We start from the raw sequence: 26,522 nt of genomic DNA, 5'->3' as shown, positions 1-26,522 counted from the left end.
AAAAAAGAGAGAACGACTGAACTAATGCATTTGCCATGTACCACCTCCTTACAATTTCCAAGAGTCCTCAACTGGTACTTGGAACATCTCGGAACACACTCCAATTTGTGAAGCCTGATCTTGTTTTCAAGTGGTCTTTGTTGTCTTTCCAATAACCATTGACTCATTGTGGCTTGAATGGGAAGGTACAGCAATTGATGCTGACAAGAATCCAAGCCATGCAGAGCACATGTTAAGGAGTTTTAGCACAAATATTCATTTTGACTTTGATTAAATACCTTTCATTATGAACTTTTTAATTTACTGTGGGGGTGGGTGGGTTGTGGTTTGTTTTTTTTGACATTTTGTGTGTGTGTGTATATATATATTTCTATATATATAAATTTTTTAAATTTTGTCAGTGCATATAGAGAAATTGTGATGGCCATCCAGTACAAATTGGAGGACAAGAAATTGCATACGATAATGTTCAGACTTTCAGGAATGTTTGCTTTCTTGGGCAGTTATCATTAACCGTAGTTAAATTACAGTCCAGTTAAACCATGGCATATACATGTAGAAACCACCATTTCTGATGCTAACAGTAACCTTGGCTTTCCCAAGTTTGTAATTACTGCTATGAAATGCTTTCCATGTGCTAAGAGAAAGAAAGCTCAGAAGAAAAAATTGGTAATGATTTTCCATGTTACAAAAATGAAATGATAAAGTTTACAGATGTGTCCTGCTTCATAATTAACGCCCAGAACTTATTTTTAAACTATTTATTTTCAACAGTTGAAACCACACACAAAGTTTAAACACCAATGTAACAACATTTTATGTACTTGTGGAGGGTTGATATCTTGATTAAATTTTAAAAAGCTGTATATATTTAAAATGTCTGTTTTTCATTGTATTGATATGCAAGAAAACCAAGTTAAAAGCCTGTTTCATTCGAATACAGATAATTTGTTCACAGTTCCACCTCACCTTTGATGGGTAGACATTTTAATCACTGAGGAACATAGAACAAACGAACAAAAATTGGGAGGGTGGGAGAGGTGGGGAGACTGATTCTAAAGATAGAGCTGTTTGCCTTTACTGCAGGAGCCACTCTTCAGCTGGCATTACAATACATAATTATAAAATAACTCAAGTAACTGTAACCTAACCTATGAATTGGTCCTTATCCTTTAGTATATTTTTACTGCTCCATTGTGGCCTTATTTTGAATAATTTTTCAGAATTGCTTATTTTTACATCGTCCCTATTAGAAGTTAAGTACTATTCATTCTGTGTGTTTTTTTTTTAAAAAGTCTAACAACTGGATGTTTGTTCTTGTGTTTCATTTTTGATGCTTCAGGCATTAAATTTATGCAAAATCCTGTGCGCCTCATGGTCACCAAACCTAACAAGCAGGCTGTCACTCATCAATCTTTAATTGTTTTCAACCAGACTGTGCCAGTTAAATGTTCACAGAAATGGCCAAAAGATTCCCATTCTGGCAGTAGCAGTCAGCTCACCTCTAGAGTGAGTGTGTGTGTGTGCGCGTGCGTAACAAGATTTATTAAGCAATGTAATGATCACCCAAGAGAAGCAATGGAATCCCCATTGCTTGGGTCATTTAAAATTAGAACAGACAAAATGCTACTAAATGTACAATAGGGAATAAGTCTGCACTGGCAACAATAGGTACTAGATGGCCTAATAGGTTTTTTTTTTTTCTCTCGTGCATCTCTTTGAAATCCTATAACATTTTCCCAAGTTATTGAATTTATCTAAGCAAGTAAATGTTAGCATTTACTGAACAGTGCTCTGCTTTTCCACTGAGGAACAATACATGACAGGATAACAGTATTGTGTAATTGACACCTCCTCATCTATTATAGGGAGTGGACTACATCCACCCTGATCAAATTGGCCCTGTCAACACTGGTTCTCCACTTGTGAGGTAACTTCCTTCTCTTCATGTGTCAGTATAATGTCTGCATCAGTAATTTTTCACTCCATGCATCCGATGAAGTGGGTTCTAGCCCACAAAAGCTTATGCCCAAATAAATCTGTTAGTCTTTAAAGTGCCACCCGACTCCTTGTAGTATCTGGAAATGTCACTAAATGTGATCTGTGTTTGGGGGAAATAGGTATTTTTCCCATTGCTCATTTCCAAAGATTAAATTCTGACATGTTCTTAAGAATTTTTGAAACTTTGTATACAATGAAAGTTAATAAGGTTTGATTAAATTCTGTGAGAGCAGGAACTGGGCCTAATTTAGGAAGCGTATATATGCATCAGTTAGCTCTGTTTTATACAAATGCAACATGTCTTCAAAACATTGCTCTGATGTTGAGTTTATGCTTCACAATGAAGGACCAAATAGTCCTGAGTTCCTTATATATTAACTTCCATGAAAATTTTGCCTGTAAATGCATTGGAGAATGGACTGGCAACTCAATCACAGGTAAAACTTCAAAGGATGTCAGTGTGTAAGAAATGGAGGATGATTGGTTTCTTCATAGGGAGATGTATTGTAGTTGTAAGACTGATCTGTCATTGATGACAATAAAGGCACACAGGATTGTGTCCTTAGTTACTACCTATAGTAACATGGAACCAAAAAATAGACTTACATATATGTGTACTTAGGCATTGCCTTTACTCTACTATTACCATGCCAAAAAAAAAAAAGCGGCAAAAGGAGTCAATTGTGCCACCAAATGATTGCTCTAGTTTCCACTGACCGCCCATTCACTGTGACTGTGGCAGTCTTTTTTTCAAGATGAGAGCAAAAAGGAGCTTCATGTGTTCACAACACTGCTTCTGCCCAAGGGCTGATGGCGGATGAGCTGCTTGGCTTCTCCATTCTGAAATGGAAATAGTAGCGCACACTCCACAACTAACCTGAAAAATCAAAAGAAAAGGCAAAATGAAGAAACAGAGCAAACCTAGAATAGTATCTGAATGAGGTGGCAGGTTTCTGTCCCTTCATGAAGTGATGGAGCAGCTATACACGCTCAACTCCCATAATTATATGCAGAATCTCCTAGCATTAAAAAAGCACCACAAGCTTCTTCTGTGTTAGATCCAGAGGAAACCCAAAACAACTAACTCAATTCTTTCTGCAAGGGAATACTTCCCCGGAGACCAGCTGTGTCATGGGCACCCTGCTGCTGGCTTCTCCTCCATCTTTCTCTTGCATCCTTTCAGAGAAGGGGCCTGATTTCATTGGGATACAGTCTGAGTCCTGACTAAACAGAATGTTCCATAAGCAACAGAGTAACTGCACCCTGCTGAAGCAATCTGTCCCCCTCCTTCCTTCCTCCTCTACAGTACCAGTATGGCAACGGGGCTTTTGCTCTGCCATTAATGTAGAAAATACTCTTATTTGTACTTAATTGTTGGCATTGCAGGTTTCTTTACAAGAAAAAAACACATGGTCGTACCAACACCATTACAAGGGACCACCTACAGCAAAATATTCTATCGTGTCTCCCATTATGCAATGGAGATTAATGGTCATATATTTTGCACTGTCTGGTTGCTGATTTTCTTTGAGTTTGGTTATCCTGAAGTTAGTTTGCCAGCAGAGCTGATTCAAAATGCCAAACCTGAAATGTTTCGCAAAGATGTCTCTGGGAAACTATACCTGTAACAGGCTCTGATTTCTAACCGATCAACATTGCATGGACCAGTTTAACTGGTTCTTGCCAGAGACACTGAAGGAGGCACACCTGTCAGACTCCTGGGGTTAGTGCCTGATCTTGGGTTCAATGAACTTTCACCCAAGCCCAGGCAGGGTTTGGAACGCCATGTGTCAGTGTTTCCAAAATGAATTTTTTGAAAAAATCTTTAGTTGAAGACATTTTTGAAACGGTGGAATTTCCCATGAACCAGAAGTTCCAAGTTTTGGCCAGCTGTATGTGCCGATGTCAATTTGTAGAATATCAGGAACAATACATACCAGAAAGAGGTAATTGTGCCACAGCTCTATTTCAGAGTTTTTATTTCCTCTTTCGTAGTGATGTTTCACAAAGGCAATTGGATTTCATTGTGATCTCACACTTGTCTAATCCATTGACATTAGTGGGGTTACTCTGATTTGCACCAGTGTAAATGGAATCAAGCCCAGTAGTAGTAGTAGTAACAGGATTACAGTAATGCCTAGAATGCAGAACCCAGATTAGATCTCCATTGTGCTAGGCTCTGTATAAACACACAAACTGTTCCTGCCCTGAATAATTTGCCTTCTAAATTGACAAGAAAAGGACCTGAGTGAAAATAGAATCACAGAGGTAAAATGACTTGCAAGGTCACACAGCAGGTCAATGGTATACCTGGGTTTTATTTCCAGGTTTCCTATCTCAGTCCAGTGTCCTATTCACTAGCTCACAATGCCTCCCCATTGTATTGCTGGTGTTTGATCTTTTTAGGATTGTGCTAGTTTAGAAAGTATGTAACCACCTGACAATATTGTCTGTGACTGTAGGTGAAAAGTCATTATAGAAAATGTTCACATCTATCTACCCTTATACTGACTTGACAACTAAGCAAATTACTTTTTAAAACTGTATTTCTCATCACAATGTACTCAACTTGTTTTTGAGTGTGTTTGTATTTGTGAATAACCAACAGTCTTCCCCCTAAAGTGCTCATTCCAGGCACTTGATTCCTGAAGGGGAAGCCACCTAAAATTGTAATTCATTCAGTGCAGTGAAGATAAAGCTAGTATGGCATGTATACAGAATACATTATTATGACATTGCGGGGGGTGGGGGGACATTTTTATAAAATTACTGAAGGAGCAATAGGGGATTGCTTATTACAAAATATACATGCCTTAAGTGAAAAATTCAAGCTGTGAAAATATTCCCTATGGGGGAAAAATGCTATATTTTGCACCTTTTGAGATTCATGTATGTGTGTGATCCTTTTTTGCTCTTGAAAAGGATGTTAATGTCTCTCATGGGGCAAAGGTGTTCATGGCTTAATGATCATTTATATTTGCAGTGGAATTAGTTATTCTTCAAGCATGAAATACTGTATAATATAAATTGTATTAGCTTTATTGGTTCACAATGAAGAACCTTATCAGAAATCATTTATCACTGTTGTATGCTTTTTTCCCCCCGTTTTCAATGCAGCATGAGGTCTTTCTCTCATTTTTCTCTCCATAAGAAAAGGTGCAAGAAAATTTTTATTGGTTTTCCATTATGTGTCAGTGATGTGCTTATTGAAAATAAATGCAACACTGAAAAGTATTTATCTGAATATCCAGACAGTTTTCATGCTAGCAGTTATGTAATAGACAATTTAATAAATTCAAACAAAATGCCTGGTTGAAGAAAGATAAAATAACAAATTAAATGGTTCAGTGAATGTTTCTTTTTGGAACTACTTCAATCTGTATAGCACTTGAAAACTGATGGATTTTTAAATTACAAGACAGGATGAACAGAGATATTCATCTAACCATGCAATGTCATGTACAGTAACTTTTCATGTTAATTTCTCAGATTTTAAAATTAATCACCTACATACAAATTTGGGAGTTTAAAAAAAAAAGTTAAATTGAGTTGTTTAAAGTTGTCCTATGACAGAGAATTTAAACGACAATTGAAGTATGTATCCTGACTAGAGACTTCCGTTTCCCTGATAAAAATAAACCATTCAAACTATTTTTTTCAAGCACTTTGCTTGCTTTTATGCTATTATGGACTCAGAATTCAAATACGAAGGAATATTTTATAAATAATAATGCTATAGTGCTTATAATGGGCTCCAGATTACCACAGAAGCTTTATTATTACTAATTTTTTGTTTAGCACTTTTCTCTGTAGCGCTATCATACCATTGGAAATGAAATTAATGGTTTGGCAGAAATTGAGTCATATCTTAACACTTCTAGACATACTGTATAATAAACATGCACATAAATTGGGTATTCTACCCACCTCTGTTATACATTCAATCCAGTGGGTGGGTACTATAAAATACTGTATACATTTTCTGTTTGTGCTAGAGGAAGGATGCAGGTTAAATCATATAATTAAATAATGTGTCAAAAAAACCCACATGGTTCATAATTTCTGAGTTGATGAATCATGGCATGATACCCAGTTTGACACATCTAACTAGACATGCCATGTCTCTGCATTGAGGTATCCAACTAAGAAATTAAAACCAAAATAATTCCAAAAATTACTTTCAACTATTTGGAATATTAACTTCTAAGACAGTTTCTCTTTTCTAAAAACATCAAATATTCACAGAAAAAAATCTGACTTTAGTGGGCAGATATTTAGGGTGAAATCCTGGCCCCAGTGAAGTCAATGGGAGTTTTGTCATTGATTTCAGTGGAACCAGGATTTCACTGTTAGAATACAGAACTACCTTCAGAAATCCCAGATACTTTCATGCGTATGTAGTCCTAATCATATAAAATGTAATGGCTCCCAACAAGTCCATGAAGGTGATGGTCTTAACCTACCAAGACCTGAATGTGATATTGACTTCCTTCGTATGTGAGAGGGCCAATATGAGACACTTCAAAAACGCAGGTAGGAGAGAGTCTGAAATGATGCCATTAATCTCTTTATAATTTCTTTTATCTGCAGAATTTTACTTTTCAAAGCTCAGTATTTCAGTTGCAATTAGCAAATTCTACATTACCAAATGGCACAAAGACCATGTTTGAGTGACAGATTTAAAAGTGGATCTAATGTAAAATGATGTACTTTATGACAGGATACAGATGAAGTATGTTTTACAGATCTGAACAGGCTCGCATCATACAACTTACACCTATTTTTGCTGAGCCACAGTATGGTAGTGATCACTGGGCATTTGCACTTTTGTATCATTACAATTTTCAGGAGCTAAATTACCACCAAAAAGGAATCTGTATGTTGCCCTGATTGAAAATTACAGCACATTCCCTTCTCAAAGGAAAACTAATGGGGGAGTGGGGGTGAACGGATATTGTTGCCCCCTTTTCTGAGCTGAGCAGCTAGTCAAATTGGGGGGCTCTGGATACGTTCCAGTTTGTAGATGAAATTAATGGGGTCTGGTATTTCCTTAGATGCAGCCTTGTTTATTTACAAAGAATGTACAAAATCCTGCTTCTCCAAATGCAGGAGGAACCAAGAGCAAAAGAAGCAGTTATTTAGTTTACAGCCTCTTTAGTCAAAAGCATGCTCTCTAGGTTTTTACAGGGTGTCATTGTGCTCATAGGCTACTGCTTCACTTTCTTTCTTATTGCCTCTTCCTCGCTCTCTATTCTTGTCTGTTTTGCCTCCCCCACCCACCCATGATACTTAGCAAGTCTTCCACCTACTCACCCCAAGTTCCTGGGCAGGTTCACATAAACCCTTTGGTCTTCGGTAGGGGCTTCTGATTGATTTTATCCCTGCAGGTATGTAAGCTGAAGGGTGAGTTCCCACCCATCAGTCTCAGTGAGGTTTTATCTTGACCTATAACAGACCCGCAGGAACCCAGCTCATAACAGTATGAAGCTATAGAATGAAAAGAAAATGCACTCCCTCTAGGTCTCTATGACTGGGGAATTGCTAATATAGTTTCTATTTTTAAGAAGAGGGGGTGGGAGGAAAATGATCCAGGAAACTACAGGTCTGTTGGTTTGACCTCAATTGTATGCAAGGTCTTGGACAATTTTTGAAAGAGAAAGTAGTTAAGAACATAGAGGTGAATGGTAATTGGGATAAAATACCACGTTTTTTCAAAAGGTAGATTGTCAGACCAACCTTCTTCTTTGAGAAGATAACTACTTTTTTTTTTGTTTTGTTTTTGTTTTGTTTTTAGACAAAAGAAATTCGGTAGCTCTAATCTACCTCCTGTTCAGCAAGGTATTTTATTAGTTAAATTGGAGAAGATAGGGTTTAATATGAGAATTGAAAGGTGGATAAGGTCTTGGTTAAAAGAGTGACTACAATGGGTCGTACTGAAAGGTGAACTGTCAGACTGGAGGGAGGTTATTAGTAGAGTTCCTCAGGGATTAGTTTTAGGATTAATCTCATTTAACATTTTTATTACTCACTTTTTGTGCCACAGTCAGTATGTGCCATAGGTGCTGACTCTGTGGGTGCTCCAGGGCTGGAGCACCTATGGAGAAAAATTAGCAGGTGCTCCACCCCCACCTTGCTGCCATCTCCTCCCCCTCCCAGTGCTTCCCACCTGCTGCCTAACAGCTGTTTGGCAGCACTTTGGACTTTCTGGGAGGGAGGAGGAGGAGTGGGGATGCGGTGCGCTCAGGGAAGGAGGCGGAGAAGAGGCAGGGCAGGGGCGGGGACTTGGGGGATGAGGATGGGGTGAGGGCAGTGTAGGGGCAGGAAGAGGCAGGGCAGGGGCAGGGCTGGGGGGGGGTCAAGCACCCACCAGGCAGAGGGCAAGTTGGCACCTATGGTATGTGCTAACAAAATTTGCAGATGACATGAAGTTCAGAGGTATTGCCAATACAGAGGAGGATCAGAATATCATACAAGATGATCTGGATGGCCTTCTAAACTGGAGTAATAGAAATGGGATGAAATTTAATAGTGCAATATGCAAGGTCATGCATTTGGGGACTAACGAGTTTTTGCTATAAGCTGGGGATGTATTAGTTGGAAGCAGAGCTTTAAGACAGACAAATTCAAACTGAACAGCTGCTGAGAGGGGCTACTAGAATGAAATTTCCATTTCCGACGAATGGAAAACCTACCTCACGAAAGCAGACTCAAAAGAGCTTGGTTTCTTTAGCCCAACTAAAAGAAGGCTGAGGCTTGAAATTAGGTGAAGTTTTCTAACCATCAGACGAGTGAAGTTCTGGAACAGCCTTCCAACGGGCTGAAATGTAGTTTCATGCAACTAAAATAACATGAAGTGAGCTGTATCTCACGAAAGCTTATGCTCAAATAAATGTTAGTCTCTAAGGTGCCACAAGTACTCCTTTTCTCCATCCCCATAGAGAAGTAGCAACCCTTTCTGTTGATATAGCCTGTGGCAAGCTGGACTGGTACCAAAATGCAAGTATCATGCCGTCTATTGCCCAGCACAATTGGGGAACCCCATCCTGTAAATTGGTCCACTATGTCCTGCACATTGCTGAGTCACAGTCCTGCTTAGCTGGAGATAATTAATAGCCCCTCCCCCCCCACTCTGGATTTTCCAACTCCAAAATGATTTCCCATGGATCAGTAGTAATCCAGTGTTGCAAACTTCCATAGTGCAATCACCACTCGCCTCTCAGCTGTTGGTTCAGCTCTCACCCTGCACTGAAGGGCTAGGGTGAGCTTGGCACACGGATCCAGGGGTGTGACCTTTTGCATCCAAAATTACTGCTGCTTGTCCCAAACCTGCATTACTATGCAATCTCACCAGTCAGTGCTTCTCAGGTCCAGAATTGGCACTCCATCATCTCCAGGTGCACCGTGAATGCCACCACCAACCTTTAGTTGTTGTGGTTGTGTTTTTTTTTATATCCCTTAGCAATATGTCCTCAAAAAATTGTTCTGTCCCTGGTTATTGTGGTTCTTCCTGCGGGTCTGCGAATACAGGAGAATCATGCAGTGTTCATGAGAATAGTGCACAGCTCTGCAGGCTCCATGCTTCTGTCAGAGATGGTGGACACCGAAAAGTGCCATATGAGTTTGTGGGATTTTAAAAAAAATGCACAGAAAATGATGGGATATCAATGCCATTTGGGGAATGGAGACAGCTGCATCCTGGTAACTTAACCCCTAGCTCCCAGAGATCCCTGGGTGACTCATTTTTACCCCATAGCCCACTGCAAGAATTTATTTAAAGACAGAAACGCTGAGCACCTGCTGGTCCCATTGTTTTTTCAGGTAGGAAATAGAAGAAAGGAAAAGTTAAGGGTGATTTAGATTAAATCTGAACAAAAGCTGTTAGTACCAATGGCTGTTGTTCAGAAAACTGAGTATTAGTGACTTGTAAAATAAAATGAAATATTTGACACAAGTTTCAGCTGATAAGATTTTAGCTTTGGACTTATGGTTATCAGCTAATGACACTTTATGTGGCATTACCCACCCCACCCCCAATACAAACAAAAACTGCTTATCTCAAAGGCCAGAATAACCTGTAGTTCATGTGCCAATCATTCAGCTGTAATCTGTGTTCACCTTTTCTGCTGCTTTTTGTCTTTTGAAATTTATATATGCAAAGCATAATAAGCAATATCAGGTTTAATTGGAAGTAAAAGTGGATTTTTGCCATATTAATTAGCAAGCAGGTCACTAAATTAAAAAGTAAGGTTTAAATACTTAAAAATATGTTGACTTAAAATCAATTTTTCTTCCCCCCCCCATGTATCAGTATTGTAAATGTCTCTAATTACATTATATAGTAAGTCTTTAGATAAACATTTTATGCCAATTCCAGACTTAGGAGGCAAATCCTTTTTGATGATTCTGTGTGAGGTGCTTTGGCTATATAATTCTGATCTTTTCCAGCTGCTCTTATGAAAGGAAGGCAACTGAACCAGGTTGTGTTGTTTTTGTGTGTGCATTTTGCCAGATGGTAAAGCAGTCATTTTTTGTATGGATTACTAAAAAAGTCATTTTCTGTTAGCTGTGCGGGGAGTTCCTGTGATTTATTAACTTAAACTCAGAGCTGTTGGTTCTTCTCTCAGAGTTGGTGTTTGTTACATATGAGGGTTCCCTATTGTATCCTTTTGATACCCAGACGCTCAGTGGACTGACCTTTCTGTGCCCATATAAATCCAAATTCATAAAGTATTGTAGATGAGGGACACATTCTGGCAGCGTTAAAAACTTCAGTGGAGTTGCTGCAGGTTTCCACCCATGTAAGTGAGATCAGAATCTTGATCTAGATGTTGAGGCTGTTGAGAGCCTCTTCCCTGATGCAATGAAAGCTGTCAAGTGCAAAGGAAGCCCTGTCAGTTCGTGGTATGGCATCTGTGCTAGCTATACAATAATCAAGACTTGTTTTAGTCAGTTATCTCGAATGTTCTCTTATTTTTTTGATCTGCAGACGGTGGAATAACTCCTCTGTTTTATAACAAGCTACAAAACTTCAGAAAAGGTGTTGGTAACATTTTCCTGTTTGCGTTTTGCTGCTGTGCATAAAAAAAGGGGAGGGGGGCTGTAAAATGATGAGGGAAAAATTATAGTGGTGTCTCTCTAAAAACTCTTATAATTTGGAATTTTCAAAATTAAGGTTACCAAAAGTGTTGTTTCTGACAGCCTTGTTTACTTTCACAATGAAGACATGACAAATGGTAATAAGTATAATTATTTACTGCGATAAACCACTGTTATTTGACCATGTTTTTTCTTTCCTTGCATGTTGCCTAATGGGCTTTGGTGTCTTGTTTATACATTTCAAACGGCATAACATTTGAAATAGTAGCAATTAGAGCTGGACAGAGACTGGAAAAATAATTGGCAAATACATATTTTTTTTAATGATTTTGCTGAATGTTTTGTTAAAAAAAGCCTATTAACAGGAACGTTCCCTGAAACAACTTTTAGGTAGGTCTTGCAGAAAATGTATGTGAAGTGCATTAGGAATTTTTAGTAAGAATTTGGAATTCTTATTTACCTAAAAGTTATGCTCCTCCTATCAGGGATCAGAAACAGAACACGTGAATACAGGACATGTCAGATTTAATTAGGCAAGACTGGTGTAATGCAAATAAATTGTTAGGAGAGCTTATTGAAAATGTGGGCCCGGTCTTACAGTTTGGGAAGGTCATTACCATTTTAAAGGATGTTTTTGTCCACCAAGGACAAAGAAGCTTTGGGGTATGTTGACGTAAAGAACTAGAAGACTAACAAAGGCTCTGTGTTGAGGGCTCATGGAAGCACAGTAGAATAAGCTGGAAAGTGTTGACAATGTCAGTGGGCTTGTTGACATTTCAAGGGAAAGGGGGGAACTAATATTGAGTTTTAGACTGGAGAGAAGAGGTGAGGAGTCAGCTACCAAGCTGTGGTGAAGAGGCGGTTCTGTCCCCACAGATACCAGAATAGCTAGAGGTGAATAGAAAAGGAGAGATGGGAGAAATAAGAGGGGAGACAAACTTTGGGAAGCATGGGAATTGAAGGTTTAAAACAAAGAGTCAAGGATGGAGATGGCTGAACCTAGTATAGTGAGATTTTCCAAACTGAGCTTCAGCTGTGCCACAAATTCTTATCTACCCAGGGATATTTGGGGCTATGAAGCCTTTTGAGTCACGCTTATTTAAAATTGTCTTTGTCCAATGACAAACTTCCTCTTATGTTAAGACACTTTTGATCTTGAGCTGTTTTATAATCAATCTTGGCATGGTATGTTCTTGAATGGAAATAGCCAGTTGACCCCTGGGGAGGGAGAGGCAGATATGAAACAAAGATGCCTGATCTGGGGCCATCTGTCTACAGACCCAAAAGGCTAATTCTAGAAACTAGCTTATGGGGAATAGTTTGTTTACCATGAGGAGTGGTAGGAATAGGATAATTAACATTGGGCCAGATCTTCAGCTGGTGTGAATCAATGTACTTCCATTGAAGTCAGTGCTTAGGGCTACATTCCAAAAACAAATTAAAATACATTGAATCCATATAAGTGATGCCAAAGAGATGTTTAGTGATTGTGAATAAGGGAGGAGGAAGGAGACCATAAATCAGAAAAGGGAAGGCTAGATGATCTGCAAGGTAAACCTTGTGTTTAAAGGTGATTCATATTTTGAAAAATGTTGAGAAATTGTTGCTGAAACAGTTCTATTGAATCAACCATTTTATTAAATACGTCCTGGAGAAATGTTGGGGTTCTCTGGAAACTTTTCCTACTTTTTTTTTTCCCACTAAATTGAAGTTCATCTTTTAAAAAAAAAAAATCTACCTCAGTCTTATATTTCTTGAAATCTTTTGGGTAGTCTGATTAATTAAACCCAAAAGCCTGTTGGTTAAAACATACATTCAAAAGGTCAGTAGTGACGGTTTCTACTGTGCTTGGTAAAGAACCTCTTTAGGTAGGAAAGGTAGACAGGAGTATCTAGAAATTCAGATGCAAAGCTGATAAACAGGTTTCTCTTACACAGTACTTGATTTAAGTTTATAACAATCAAATGGCCTACAGTTTTATTATTCATTATGTACTGTACGTGATCCAGTTTACTGCTTAGGACTTAGACAGTTAAGAGGGTTATTGTAAATATTATTTACAGAGGATTATATGTATTTTTAAAGACTTGGTTCATGATCAAAGTACGTGCTATGAATTTGGTACAATGATGCCCACTAGTGCCTTGAAGCAAAAGACGTTATCTATTGGATAACAAAGTATCATCATTAAATTGCCATGAAAGTTTGTCCTGGGCTAACACTTGTCAGTCATAATATTATAAATATTCAAAAAATCCATTTAAGGTGCATGTTGCCAACAAGGTGACTTTCAAAAACTGTGTTTGAAAACAGGTGTGTATTTTTTAAAAAACAAATACTTAATATAAACTAGAATTTAAGTAGACATTTTATCAGCGTGTCATGAATTGGCTATATGAGCATTCATGGAAACATTTCTCAGAATATTTTTTAATATTTGTGTCTGCATGTATGTGTGCATGTCTACTCACATATATGTATAGAATCATAGGGATGTAGGGTTGGAAGGGACCTCAAGAGCTCAAGTCCAGCCCCCTGGCTAAGGCAGGACCAATTATACTTAGATCATGTCTGACAAATGTCTGTCCCACCTGTTCTTAAAAACCTCCAATGGTGCAGATTCTACAGCTCAGTTGGAAGCCTGTTCCAGAACTTAACTACCCTTATACTTAAGTTTTTCCTAACATCTCATCTAAATCTCCCTTGCTGCAAATTAAGCTAATTACTTCATGTCCTCCCTTCAGTGGACATGGAGAAAAATTGATCACAGTCTTCTTTGTAACTGCCCTTAACATGTTTGAAGACTATTATCCTTCCTCAGTTGTCTTTTCTCAAGACTAAACATGATCAGTTTTTTTAAACCTTTCCTCTTAGATCAAATGTTCTAAAATTTATCATTTTGCTCTCTTCTGGACTCTCGCCAACTTATCCATATCTTTCCTAAATGTGGTGCCCTGAATTGGCCACAGCACTCCAGCTGAGATCTCACCAATGCTGAGTAGAAAGGGACAGTTACCTCCCGTCTCTTACATATGATTTTCCTGTTAATATAACCCAGAATATTAGCCTTTTTAGCAACTGCATCCCATTGTTGACTATTATACTGGATCACAAATTTAGTCCTGAGATGCTTTTCAGCAGTACAACTGCCTACCTAGTTATTCCCCATTTTGTAGTGATGCATTTGATTTTTCTTGCTAAGTGGAGTACTTTACTTGTCTTTATTGAATTTCATCTTGTTTATTTCAGGCCAATTCTCCAATTTGTCATTTTGAATTCTAATCCTGTATTCCAAAGTTCTTGCAACCCCTCCTCGCTTGGTGTCACCCACAGTTTTCATAAGCATGCTCTCCACTCCATTATCCGAGTCTTTAACGAAAATATCCAATAGTAGCAGATTTAGAACAGACGTCTGTGGGACCCCACTAACTATACCCTCCCACTTTGACAGAGCACCGTTGATAACTACTTTTTGAGCATGGCCATTCCATCAGTTGTATTCCCACCTTATAGTAATTTCATTTCCCTAGTTTGCTTATGAGAATGTAACGGGGGACTCTGTATGAATAGTAAGAAGCTTTCTGAGGAAAATCTATATCTGTAAGTTTATAATAAAATAGCTCTAAACTTTGGATAGATATCGCAGCTGTCACAATAAAGTACAGGTGATCTATCGTCATAGATCTGAAGTAAAAAATCTTGGTGAACTACAACATTGACATTATAGACTGTTAGTCTTTTGTGCACATAATGCTCTTTTTAGAAGTGTCTAAATGTAATACATAGTGCTTTCATCGGTCAGTTATGATAAGTTTATTCTGGGAGTCTAAGAGTTAATATAGTGTCCCGTGGGATCTACCCTATTGCAGAGACCATTTTGAATTTCCTGAGGGGAGGGATTGTCTGGGGCTGCATTTGAAGTTTTAGAAATTTTTTAGTTTAAAAAGTACAGCTGTCGTGAGTTCTTGCAAACCAGAATCTGTCAGGTGGAAGCACTTTTCACTCATTCCAGTGAGAAGTGTGGCCATTCAAGCTCCATGTTGGCTTTTAAAGGTCTCTGACCTAAGGCTGTGGTCATTGCTCAAAGAAAATTTTTTAAAGTGGCAGCATTATATTTACATGGCAAACTGATACTGGGCTAAAGCGTTGCTGGTGGTTTGTGTGTGAATTGTCATAAATAATCAGAACGGTCACGATAGCAGTGAGGGCTGCAAGTACAGAACCACTGTGGCAATACCTTTTTTTAAAACAAAAAAAAACCCCAACCCTTTGGGCGGCCTGTAAGAGCAGTGCAGCTGCTGCTTGCTTGCTTGTCCCTTCCTCTTTCACAGGCACTAGCCCTAACTACCTACCCAGCTATGAAATGTGTCAAGTGGAGGAGCAAGATGATACTATGGGTTTAAAACCTTATCAATCCCAGTTTTTGGCCAGCTCCCCCCGGGCGGCTATAGGTAGGGTGTAGTATGTGCACATAGAGAGGGAGGGATAGGAATAAGATGTGGTGTATAGCCTTATTAATGGTCACTATGCTTTTCCCACAAACGTCTTGCTATACATGCACACGCTAGTAGGGATTCCTGTTAGTATCAGTGAGAGCAGCCTGGAAGCAAAACAGAAACATCAAATATCTTTTAATATTTTTTTTAAAAGATAAAAGAAGCCTGGTGGATTTGGTGGAACTAAATGTTGAATGTCCAAATCACCCGTCTCAGAATTTGGAAGAAATATAAGCTACTGAGCCAATGTCCTGCTGAACAGAAAAAAGAGTATCTTGATAAAATACTGGAAAGAAATTAACTAGCCTTTTTCTTTGTTTTTGGCCTTTTCATTAAGGTTCAGTTTGAATTTTGAACAAAGATTTTGGCTGGGTATTCAGATAAGTCCTAGTTGTGAGTATTCAAAAGGCCCCAAAATGTGTCTGATTAGACTTTCCTGTCACATTTGATGCTGCTTGTCAGTTCCTAGAGATGCTGGAAATGCTTTCATTGTGGATTCATTCCACTCTGTTTCTTCTTATGAGAAGAATTATACCTCCCTCTGATATTTTTTTAGTCATGTTCACCACAGTTCTGTAGTCTAGTTATATGCCAAGGTTTCTAGAATAACAATTCAGACTAACGCTCAAAACAGTTCTCAGAGATTGGGAAATGTTTTCTGCACTGCAGAATTAAAACTCAGAATTAAGTTCATGAGTGTTTCTATATCTTGAGGGCCCTTTGAATGTACTACGCACAAAGTATCACCTGTTAAATCCTACATATTGATGCTCTTTAAAATCTGTTTATTTTTAATTTGAGGAAATTGGATGACTAAGCACTAGAGCGGGTAAAGAATTTCTGCTAAATGCTTTTTCACTAGAAAATGCTGATTCGTCAAAACCAAAACTTTTAGTGGAAATATATTGGTTTCTGTGAAACTTTCCTAGGGAAGGTTTCTCTGATTCCTGATGGAATTTCTGGTCAAAATGAGAGGGAGCAGGGGTTGGAGTGGGATAACCCCGGAATAGCCAGTAGCTGGTTGTTTCATGTGAAATTGGTGTCAGAGGGCCCATGTTCCCTGAAGGGACCATTATGGATGGGACACGAGTGGAACACGGAATTGGGGGAATTAGTTTGGAAGCAATTCAGCCGTGTGGGTAGGGTTTAATGACATTCCACCTCATCACTTAACTTGCATTCAGCTTCACTCTTTGAAATGAAACATGAGGGTGGCTTCTGAGATTATGTCTGCACTGGCAATTGAACAACAAAACTTTTGTCTTTCAGAGATGTTTCTCCCCCACCCCACCTACCCCTGAAAGACAAAAGTTTTGCCAACAACAAGCACCGGTGTGAACAGCACTAACTAACAAAGCTACCCCCACTCATTGGGGGTGGAAGTTTGTCGGCAGGAGAGCCTTCACACCTTTTAGCAGCACTGATGTAGCAATGACCCGTGTCACTAAAAGCTGTGTAGTGTAGACATAGCCTGAGTTTCCACAGTGCAGCAGCTGGCACTGAGTCCTGGAACTTTGTCTGAAAATCCCAGAGCCCTGGATTTTGCAGACACAAATCTATCCCATCCTCTACCTGATGTGGTTTCTCCAACCAGTTTCCTATGGACAAATCCCCCCCACCCCCCATCATTCCCCAGCCTTCAGCCCTCTCTGGCTTCAGGTCTCCAGCTCAGAGAGCCAACAGGCATCTTGCTCTGCTGCTTTCAGCCCTCTCTGGCCTGAGGAGGTGTGTAGGTGACTCCCTGACTGCTTTCCTCCTCCTGCTTTCACCTGCCTGATCTGGCTCCATTGCTCAACCAGGGACTTATTTACCTCCAGGAAAAAGCAGTACTTGAGTACAATGTACTACTATTCAGTTTTTTTGGAGGTCTGTTCCTTTCATGAAACAAGTCAGTCACTGATGGGGGAAAAGTGGAGACCCACTTTGGATAGGTATGGCATTCCTATTCAGTGACACTGGACCCCAGTTCGCCTCAGAAGAATTCAAGGAGTTTGCACACAAATGGCAGTTTGGCCACCACCCCACCTCTCCAGCATACCCACAGAGTTATGGTAAAGTGAAAACCGCTAAGAGACTACTCAGACACACGGCAGTTTCTTCTGGTTCAGATCCTTTGTGTTTTTGGCGCACACATACACCGTTGCTGGGTGCCAAAACAGTCCAGTGCAGGCACTAATGGGATGAGGGACGAAACCCCTAGAACCAAACAGAGACCTGTTGCAGACATAAGGATGGAGATACCAGTGAGAAACCAGGCACTAGAGTATGGCAGGTCAGCTAAGGACCTACCAGCCATGAAGACTGGCATTACTGTGAAAAGCCAGCCATTAGAGAGATGCCAGAAGGAGTGGAGTAAAGGAGTCAGGAGGAGTGCAGTGACACCCAGGTCATACAAAGTGACTATGCAATAGGGGCAAGTGGTCTGAAGTAATAGGGAGACATGTATGAGCTGGCAGAGATAATACCCAGAGAGAGCCTACAGCGATTCTCACAGAATAGAGAGGCAGAGAACCACCAGGGAGGAGATTCCCCAGAGAGACAGCTAGACTTGGAGACTGGTGACAGGGGGATAAAGAGAGGCCACTCCCAGTGTGGTTGCCTGTTGAGGAGACCAAACTATGTAACCAGCTGATTTCAACTTGGCTATGTGCTAGCAACCTTTGGCTGAAGCAACATGAAGGGGGACCCAGGCATCAATTATTTGTTTTTAATGTTTATGTTGGTTTTTGTAAAATAGGGAAGTAGTGTAATCAGTGGAACTGGAGTCAAAGGGCCTATCTTCCCTGCTATTGATAGGACACCAGAAGCAGTTAGGCTAGAAGCAACTCATCTTAACCTGCATTCAGATTCACTGTTGTGAATGAAACAGTCCAGACCTGGATTTGACACAAGTAGAGCAGGGACTCAAACCTGCTTCTCTCACTTGGTGGTTCTGGGGTGTGCGCTCTCTTCCTCTGAACAATTTTGAAAGGTCTTGGTTTCATTCTGATGTAGAATGAAACCAAATTCTGAAACCTCAAAATGTGTCACGAGACAGAATCCTTGTTTTCCCAGCCAGCCTTACTCAGCAATGAGAGATTGCACTATTTTGAGCTCTGTCTAGTTCCCAGGTTGGTAGTGAACAAAAGTCATTATATTTAAGTACAGGTTTATGTGAAACTGGTTAGTGGTTCCTTGAACGATGTTTGCATAAAAAAATGGCATTAGTTAGTATGTTCATTTGCAGTCCTAGTAAAGAACTGAAGGATTATGAGTATGGAAACTGAATTAACTTCTCAACCCTTGAAGAGGTCCCTAGTTATGAGACTGAGGCACATGGATAGGGTAATGTGGACAAGCTTGCACTGCTGCTCTGAGTCATGCATGTTCTTGTGGAGAGATTTCCTTTTTTTCCAGGTCTGTCAATCCAATGCATTTCATGAGCAATATAATTGTCAATATTGAGGGGTGAGTTACAGAAGTTTTTCACATGTGAACTGCATGTTTCTTTCTGCACCACTTACTATGTTCTAGAATAGCAACATGGGAGAATGAATAGCCACCCATTATTCATGCAGGTTCCCAAACATTTACATTTGGGTGACTAACTGGCCCCTTGTTGATTTCAAATGGGATAGTAGCTAAGCGGTTAGGAAAGTTAGTTTTACTTATCTAGTGGTTTTATCACAAACTCACTGAAAAGTTGATTAAAAGCTAATAAAAGTTTCATTGTTGGGTAGACATAATTCCAATCTATGCAAGAAGTTCATTATCAAAGCAGTTCATTGTGTCTGTATTCTACTTATGGGTTTTCTGCAGGCTGTTGGTCTAGGTCCAGATTTCTTTTTTGCATTATGTTGACATTGTACTTTAGGATAGATGGATTTTGCCTAGCAAAGTTGTAAGTACTTCTGTAAGGTGTGACACCCCAGTTTCTTGACTTTTCAAGTGTTTGAAAAAGGAGATAGGTTTCATTCTCTGAACCTGGCAACCTTTCTGCCATCATTCAGGATGGAAAGTAAATCACTGTTCCCTCTGTACTGTACCTGTTATAAATTTTCTTCTATTTTCTTGTCTACCAGAAACATCATGTTGTATCAACCAGGCAAGGTACTAACAAGCTTCAACAGGACTTTATTTTCAAAGTGGAAACCTCTTTACCAAGCTGCTGCTGCACCCTCTGTAGCTTTCTCCCAGCCTCTCAACTCCTCCCCCCCTCCTTCCTGTCCTTTCAGACTCCTAACAGCCAGTGCTCCCAATTCTAATAATTACAAGCAACATCTAAACACCAGACATCTCTAGAAACAAACCTCTTTAGACAGTCAAAAGTCCCACTAAACTAGCAGGTCCTACTCCAAGTTAACCTTCTGCACTTTTCTTTCCCATCCCTTGGGATTCTACAACATAATTTAGAACTATTTAATGTGTATTCTATTTCTGAAAAGCAACATATGTTCCTTTCTGTTAATTCTTTGGTTTGCAGCTCACCTCCCCCCCATATACTAATGTTTCCCTTACTATTGGTGTTATAGTCTTCTGTACCAGATATGGAGTAGTCGCAGAACTTGATTATACATTTGATATGCTTGTGATGAGATCCTTTAATGCTTTGCCATGTATGGCTGAGGATCTTACATACAGTGCCAACTAGTGGCTGAACTGTGTAATACAGGTTAGCATTCCAATACATCTTCCCCTTTTAAGTTCTACCTTCATATTATTTACATTATTATGCTGTCTTTGAAGTTCAGTATGTATCAGTCTCTTAAGTGTCTCTATGGTGTACTGGTTTTCTAATTACTCAACCCTAATGCATAACAACTTGTTCATCTGGCTGCCTATTAATTGCAACTGCTGGCAGTGGTAGGTTTGGAATCCTCGAGTCGTCACCTTGTTCTGCATCTGCCAAATGTAGAGTTTGCTCTGTTGCTCGTTCTGAGGAACAAACTGTAGATGTTGATAGTTTGTTGAACTTTCCATTGTCTGTCTTGATCACTTATCTGGGCACTGAATTTTTTCTTTATGGCAGCTGGAGTTCAGTCCTTTTTCTCCATCCTATTTGACATGAACATGGTCACCAGGTACTAGATCCGGCAGTTCTCTAACTAAATGAGATCTGTTGTTGCAATAATAAGCCACCTAGACCACAGCTGCTTGCATCCACGCTGACCTTTTGAGTTTGTTCATTCATAGTACTTGAGAACTGGAGCTGTTGAGATAATTTCTTAATTTGGTCCTCATAGTTAAGATGTGTTGGACTTCAAACAGTTCTTTCAGTGGGTTTGTAACTGTAGAAAAGTCTTGTAAGTATTGACCAAGGTAATTTACCATCCCCAGTACACATCTCAGTTTTGGTATGTCTGTGCATTCAATTCTTGCATTTTTTTACTTTTTCAGGGCTAGGACTGATTCCATGGTCTGTCCCAAAAAACTCAATTTGGAGTAGGCAGAAAATGCATTTTTCCATGTTTAGCTTTAATTCAGACTGATTGATTAGACTTAGGACTTTGCTGAGGGTTTTGAGGTATTCTTCCATAGCAGATGCAAAAATCAGAGTATCGTCCATAAAAACTACATTTGTGTTCATAAATAGTTCTGCCATCTTTCTTTGAAAAGTTTCAGGTGCGCAGATAATCCTAAAAGGTAATCTTGAAAGCAAAGTCTCCCAAAGGGTGTGATAAATTTAGTCACTTTAGCACTTTCTTTGCTAAAGGAATTTGACCAAATCTCCTTGAGGCATCCAACTTGGAGTGTACTGTAGCTCCTTTCACTTTGGGGAGGAAGTCATCCAGTGTTGGGAGGATCTCTCTCTCAACTTCTTCATTAAATCTTTTTGACAGTTTCAGAGTAGCAGCTGTGTTAGTCTGTATTCGCAAAAAGAAAAGGAGTACTTGTGGCACCTTAGAGACTAACCAATTTATTTGAGCATAAGCTTTCGTGAGCTACAGCTCACTTCATCGGAGTGAGCTGTAGCTCACGAAAGCTTATGCTCAAATAAATTGGTTAGTCTCTAAGGTGCCACAAGTACTCCATTAAATCTTTTAAGATCCACACAGATGCATATTTTTCCATTTTTCTTTATAGCTCCTATGATTGGGGATATATTGTTGGCTCAGATTTTCTCAATTATGCCAATCTGCTGTATTCTCTTTAATTCAGTTTGCACTTTATGAAGTAATGGGTTAGGGATCCTGTGACGTGTGTGTACACTATATGGTTCAGCATTGTCTTACAGTTATTTGTACTGCAACCCTTTTCAGAAATCCAATATCTCCAAATATTCCATTGAGTTCTTCCAGCTTCCTCACTAGGCCCATCATGGCTGCCACTCTGCACTCTGAGAAGGTTGTTGGTCTGTGGTCTTTTGATCACATATGCTCTGAATACATAGCTTTTGTCTTTAAGTTGTTTCTGTGGTGAACTGGCCAATACAGTTTAGAATACCTTCAGGACTAGTCAGAGCCGTTTCAGGTGACTTCAGCTCTGGGAGGAGTTAAAGGTGATTGTAAGTCCTTTCTGACATCCGCTCCTGAGTCAATTTTAAAGTCAGTAGTCTTTCCATGAATATTCAGTTTTACTCTACAGAAAGGCTCTATGTCATCACAAGTGATAGATCCCAGAAACATAGCTCTTGTCTGTAATATATATATCAACTCCCTGACTGATTTGGTGTGGCAAATAGCAGCCAAATATCCCTATTTCATGCATTTATTACACTGGCTGGACATGCATAGTCTCTGGGTATTTGACGTTTTCCACACCCTGTGCACGTAGGCTGGAATTTGTCCCTCTTACCCTGGGAGTTCTCGGTCCCTGTGTCCGGGGTTTATGATAATGACTTAACACTCAGTGTCTGTTTGCATTTTCTAAGCTAGTTTCTGGTTTGTCAAGTTTCTGTAGGTTGCACCAGCTCAGACACTGTTGTTGGAATAGCTGTGGCTAGGGTTAAATGTCTTCAGTTGTAGCTTCTGTGAAAGGTTTTTATCTGTTAACCCAGTAACCAGCCTCTGATATTTTCATAAAAAGAAAAGGAGTACTTGTGGCACCTTAGAGACTAACCAATTTATTTGAGCATAAGCTTTCGTGAGCTACAGCTCACTTCATCGGATGCATCCGATGAAGTGAGCTGTAGCTCACGAAAGCTTATGCTCAAATAAATTGGTTAGTCTCTAAGGTGCCACAAGTACTCCTTTTCTTTTTGGGAATGCAAAAAACATGAAAATATCAGGTTTCAGAGTAGCAGCCGTGTTAGTCTGTATTCACAAAATCAGTTTTCAGGCAATGTATGCAAAGCTCTTATAAAACATTCAACGTTTCCCCCTCGTTCTTGAATTTTCTGGTAAAAACATGCTCTTTCATAAAACATTTCTCTGCAGTATAAAATATGCATCAAACATAGCAACAACCCTTTCATAATCATCTTTATGACTGTCTTCAGTAAAGTCAAAGGATTTAAAGATATGCTCTGCTTGCTTCCCCATAGCATAAATTAAAGATACCTGTATATCTCCAGTTTTTATGTAGTTTGTCTGCAATCCAAAATCTTGTAAAATAGTGCTTCCAGGCTGTCCATTGTGAAGGTCTGTCAAAGCTGAAGTTCTCTGGAGTATTGAAGAGTGGCAGGTTGAGATCCTGTGACCTTTTTTGCTTTGTTCCTTCTGGTCTGTAACCTTTGTTGCTGTTTTCTTTCTGTTTCTGTTCTTAGTTTACTCCTGACACCATGTCATATTCTTCTGTACCAGATAGGGACTGGTCACAGAGCTTGCTTATATACACCAGGTGTGTTCATCATAAGATCCTTTCATGCTCTGCCATGTTCATTTTTAATTTTGATATTTTACACACACTACCACCTAGAGGCTGAATGGTGTAGAACAGTTCAGGACACTATTAAAATTGGCACCCACAACTTAATGTACCATTTGCATTATTACTCTGACTACTACCACCAGTTTTATCGTTTATTGTTTCAGATTTCCAGGAAGGCATTCTAGTTAGTAGTGTGGTCTTTAAAAAAAATTCCAGTTTTTAATATAAAATGATTAGGTAAATTAACTTGCAAAGGAAAGTACCTTGACTGTCTAAGGGCTTTAGTGCTGTCTCAGGACTTGGTGAATGGCACTGCACAGGTAATATACGTAATTTGAGATTTTAACAAATTAATTAGTGCTGAAAGGCTGATGGCAAAACATTATTTTTAAAATGTTTAATTTTCTACACTAAAGGCAGCTTAGTTGGTAAGTCTTCAAAGAAATGTAGGTGTGTTTAATTTTTAAGTTGCTTCAATCTTTAAACTGTGCTTTAAAGCTTCAGAAACGTGTGGCATTGACATATTTATCTGCAATTTTTAAAAACTTGTCAAGCTTTTTGCATATTTATTATAGTTCGAGATGTATGTATATTGTTGCTGTTGGTATAAACCCCCTGCATTCGATATTCATGTTTCCACTCCGGGGTGGAAAAATCCCAGATAAATGTCTAATCAGTCATGTGTCACGCTGGATAATAAAATGTTAAGGCGGACAAATTTATTGGCTTCCATAAACTCAAGTCCCTCCCTCTTAATAACCAGGTGTAATAGAGCCAGGCTCACCCAGCGGCGCCTCCTGCTGGTTGTCCTTGGGAATTAACTCGTCAGCCTCTGGGGCGCCCTCTGCCGTCTGGTGATCCACCTTACCACTGGCCCCAGTCCTTCCCAGGATCCGGTGCCTCCTCCCACTGGGGTGCTGCCCCCTGGCAGTAAACCCCAACAATCCCTGAGGGTCTCCCCTCCCTGGGGAACCCCCACCTACTACCCCACCTCACCTCAATCTTGGCTAGTGCCAGTCATCGCTTAGACCTGCTCCCCAGGGCAGACTGCAGCGTATCAGCCACTCATCACAGGCGAAGGGGTTTGGATCTGCTGCCTCTGTCTACCCATGGGCTGCCCCCTTGCAACCCCAATACCTAATAGGCCCTAATCTAAGCCTTGCAGCCTGGGGGTTTCCAGGCCGGAGCTCCCCTGCTCCCAAGGCCTTTCCCCCTCAACCCTGCCCCAATCTAGGTACTCCCTCAGGTCCCTGCAGCCAAGCCAGGCCCATCACTCTCTGCATTCAGAGAGAGACTGGCTAAGCTTCAGCCTAGCAGAGTCCCTTTATTAGTCCCTTTCTGCGAGTTAAAGAGCAGAGCTGTGAACCTTTGTGGAGTGCACAATGAATTTAGCCTTAACATTTCAAATGTGAGGTCTCTGAGCTGGAGCTGGCTTTGCTTTTTCAGTGTTTAGACTGAAACTTTATAGTGATATAAAATGAGGGGGGAAAGGACAATAATACTGTTTTATATAAAAATACATTCTGACTTTCAGAATGTCTTTCAGGTATTTTATTTTTGGGACTTGAATATTCTTCTACTCTGTGCACCTGCAAAGCCAGAGGGTGTAGGGCATCCATTATCCAGGTTTGTATACTAGTTTTCTTAGTATTTCACTAATGAGTTCCATTTTTGTTTTTATAAATATATATTGTGTGTGTGATGTTGCATTCCATATTTTTATAAAAATACATTATACCCACACTTATAAATATAACTGGAATATGCCTTATGCAAAAGATCTCTTGTAAGGTGTCATTACAAAGCTTATAATCTACTGAGTGTGGTCATCCCATTTGTATGAATGTATCGTTTTTGTATCTGAAACTAGGAATATGAAATAGAACTCCAAGGTCCTATTGTAATTATGCAAAGTGTGGGCCATTCACGGTAGTTTGGAATCTTGATGGCTCCCATTAACCAGGACAATTGGTTGTAAAAGGCTCTATTTACTTGTAAGACTTCCTGTATATCTGTGTGCCAGGGAGAGGGTAATGAAGTCTCTCCAAACGTCTGATCATGTCACCTGAACTGGAATCCATCTTTAACCTGGTGCTTTTCCATTTAGAAGGAAGCAGGGGAAACCCAGAGGGAGACAAAGGATTCCCACCTTGTGCCAAAGATCTAAAAGGGGGTAGAACAGAACAAAGGGGGCTGCAGTCATGAGAAATCCCCTTTGTTCCCACCTGAGCTGGAACTAACAAGAACTGTACCGGGAAAAGGATTGGGCCCAGACTAAGAAGGATTCTAGTCTGTGAAATAAGCTTATTGGAACATCTCTGAGGGTGAGATTTACCTGTATTCAGTTTCTTAATGTATTAGGCTTAGACTTGCGTGCTTTTGCTTTATTTTAATTGGTGACTTACTTTGTTCTGTCTGTTATTATTTGGAACCACTTAAATCCTACTGTTTATACTTAATAAAATCACTTTTGTTTATTAATTAACCCCGAGTCAGTGATTAATACCTGGGGGAGCAAACAGCTGTGCATATCTCTCTATCAGTGTTATAGAGGGTGGACAATTTTAGTTTACCTTGTATAAGCTTTATACAGAGTAAATCAGATTTATTTGGGGTTTGGATCCCATTTGGGTCTGGGTGCTGGAAACAGGAGCACTTGCTAAGCTGTTTTCAGTTAAGTCTGCAGTTTTGGGGGTGTGGTTCAGACCCTGGGTCTCTGTTGCAGCAGGCTTGCATGTCTGGCTCAACAAGGCAGGGTTCTGGAGGCCCAAACTGGTAGAAGAAAACAGGCTCAGAGGTAGTCTCAGCACATCACGGAACAGTCCCAAGGGGGGTCTCTGTGAGCAAACCCCCCCCCCCCCAGATAGAAAATTTTGTGTGTGTGTGTGTGTGTGTGAGAGAGAGAGAGAGCGGAGGTGGTATGTCAACACTGCAGTTAGACACACACAGCTGACTCGGGCTCATGGGGCTTGGGCTCAGGCGCTGTTTAATTTCAGTGTAGGCTTCTGGGCTCAGGCTGGAGCCCAAGCTCTGGGACCCTCCCACCTCACAGGATCCTGGAGCCCGGACTCAAGCCCAACCCCAAGACCAAATATCTATACCGCAGTTAAACAGCCTCTTAACCCAAGTCAGCTGGCATGG

At 39.9% G+C, this 26,522-nt stretch overlaps 2 long non-coding RNA genes across 2 annotated transcripts in view; both read left to right on the top strand.

Annotated features, from left to right (window-relative positions):
- Positions 1–26,522, top strand: part of LOC141990006 (uncharacterized) — a 403,850-nt gene that overhangs the window by 129,290 nt on the left and 248,038 nt on the right. The gene's annotated exons all lie outside the window — the stretch shown is intronic.
- LOC141990007 (uncharacterized) lies at positions 1,912–25,540 on the top strand. The gene is made up of 3 exons (XR_012640042.1): positions 1,912–1,930; positions 24,928–25,007; positions 25,489–25,540. It is a non-coding gene; the product is annotated as an uncharacterized LOC141990007 (long non-coding RNA).

The sequence above is a fragment of the Natator depressus genome, chromosome 6 (assembly GCF_965152275.1).
Source record: "Natator depressus isolate rNatDep1 chromosome 6, rNatDep2.hap1, whole genome shotgun sequence".
Lineage (NCBI taxonomy): Eukaryota > Metazoa > Chordata > Testudines > Cheloniidae > Natator > Natator depressus.
The sequence above is the reverse complement of the archived record's forward strand: the minus strand, read 5'-3'. Positions and strand labels throughout refer to the sequence as shown.